This window comes from Brassica napus, chromosome C3, assembly GCF_020379485.1.
Source record: "Brassica napus cultivar Da-Ae chromosome C3, Da-Ae, whole genome shotgun sequence".
Taxonomy (NCBI): Eukaryota; Viridiplantae; Streptophyta; class Magnoliopsida; order Brassicales; family Brassicaceae; genus Brassica; species Brassica napus.
Genome location: NC_063446.1, coordinates 64180270 through 64182587, shown reverse-complemented (window position 1 = coordinate 64182587; position 2318 = coordinate 64180270). Strand labels below are relative to the sequence as shown.

Sequence of the window (2318 nt, the reverse complement as noted above, 5' to 3'; positions counted from 1 at the left end):
CTCAAAACCCTATCATTGTTTTAGCTAAGTATTGATCCCATAAGGGTAAAGTGTAATTGTTGGTCTCTGTGGATTCGATCCTAAAGTGCTACATCGACATACCATTCGATTGTGGTAGTATGCACATTAGGTTAATTGGTGTGCGTATACACGTAATATCAATTTGGCGCCGTTGCCGGGGACCATCTTTTTACCTTTATTTCTCGGTTATTTATTTAGTCTAAGACCTCTAACTTGTTCTATCCATTTTTTTGTAACTAATGTTCCAGGTGTATGACCAGTAGACATACTTGGAGAAACGCACAAGGAGAATTGGTTACACTTACCAACCAGGAGCTAGCAAGGTTAGAAAGAACAAATCGTCAACAGCCAAGGCAAACCGACACCACTATGGGTGATCACGCCAATCAGGATGATCTCACTGTTGCAATGGCACTCATGCAGCAGCAGATGCAACAGTTGCAGCAGACCATCCAAGCTCAGCAGGATGCTGCTGAACAGGCTGCTCTCGCGCGACAGGAACAACAGGCGTAGACTGTTCCGATCGGGGAGAGAAACCTTCCACGTAACATCCCTACTACGCGCTCTGCCATTGTTCCTCCACCCTGCACCAGGCATGACTTCGAAATCAAGCCTGCTTTGATTGGTCTAGTACAGAGAAAGGTGTTCTCTGGTCTCTCTACAGAAATTCCAATGGAGCATATTGAGAGCTTCAAAAAAGTCTGCAGTTTCACTCGCGTGAATGGTGTTCCACCAGACTACATCAGGTGCATGTTATTCCCATTCTCTCTTGATGGAAAGCTGCACGGTGGTTGAACTCTCTCCCTACCGGATCTCTCACTTCATGGGAACATGTCCGATCAGCGTTCCTCAGCCATTTCTACTCTAAGGCGAGAACAGCCGCATTGAGGAACAAGATCACCTCCTTCAGACAGCTCACTGATGAGTTTTTCTGCGACGCATGGGAGCGCTTAAATGACTATCGCAGAGAATATCCTCACGATGGATTTGATGATGATTACCTCCTGGACATTTTCTATGACGGAGTGGACTGGAAATACCAAGGTGCTCTAAACTCTGCGAGCAATGGAGACTTCATGACTCAAACCACTGATGGAGCGTTTAAGCTGATTGAGAACATGGCTGCTAGCTCAGCTAATAAGAAAGAGGAGAGTGATTGCTCCAAGAAAGGGAACAGTTCCGACACCCAGAAAATAGATGAGCTGACTGCCAAGGTTGATCCGCTACTGAAAAACAACCAAGGGCACATCTTCAACATGGAGCAAGCTACGGCCGAGCAGATTCAGAACCAGAACCAGCGACAACCGCAGAACAATCGGCAAGCTGTTCCAGCTACTGAGAACAGTCAACCAGATGAGCTGAAGGGTCTGGGTATGATGATGCAACAGTTGTTGCACGGTCAGCAGGTTCAGGCCAAGGCGTTGAATCAGGTAACCACGTAAATGGACACCAGGATGGGCAACATGTTCACTGAGCTGAATAACAAGTATGACACTCTTGCGATCCACATAAGAAAGATCGATGTTCAGCTTGCTCTAACAGTTGAGAGTGTCAAGAGGCAACAAGAGACGCTCCCTGGAAGAACTGATAAAAATCCTAGGACTGAGCACTGTAATGCAATAGAGCAGCCGTTCGCTGAGACTGTTCTAGGCGCAGAAGAGAACACAGAGCAGCCTGCTAGCTCTGCAGTAACTGCTCCCACGAATCTGCTGAGACTCCACCATCTCGAGTCTATCTTCCCAAGGTTCCCTATCCAATTCCACCTAGACATCTAATGGATCCAATTAGTGAAGAGCAGCTGATAGGTTTTAACAAGATGGTGAGAAGGCTTCCTAAAGAACTTGCATTCGAAGATGCTCTGCAGATTCGTCCATTGCTAAAGTTCTTTAAAAATTGTAGAGAGACTCAAGAGGAGATCAAGGTCCTCTATACCAAAGCACTGTCTACACCAGCACTGAAGGTATTGCCTAAGGTTGATGATCCAGGAAAGTTTGTTTTCCCATGTTCCATCGTAGGAACAACCTTCAAGGACGCTCTTTGTGACTCTGGTTCTTGTGTGAATCTCGTCTCAAAGGCTATTGTAGACGATTTGGGTATTGCTGAGGTTGAGCATTCTCAGCTGACCCTGACCTTTGCAAACTCTTCCAGAGCAGTCCCATATTGAACCATCTGCAGCCTTCATGTTCAAGTAGGGGAATGTGTTGTTCCCGCTGAGTTTCAAGTTGTTGAGATGAACAAGGATCATGAGATGCCTTTGATATTTGGAAGGACATTCATGGTTACTGTTGGAGCAACCA

At 46.2% G+C, this 2318-nt stretch overlaps 1 non-coding gene across 1 annotated transcript; it reads right to left on the bottom strand.

Annotated features, from left to right (window-relative positions):
• Positions 1–898: 898 nt before the first annotated feature.
• LOC125584828 lies at positions 899–1009 on the bottom strand. The gene has a single exon (XR_007321735.1). It is a non-coding gene; the product is annotated as a small nucleolar RNA R71 (small nucleolar RNA).
• Positions 1010–2318: the final 1309 nt, after the last annotated feature.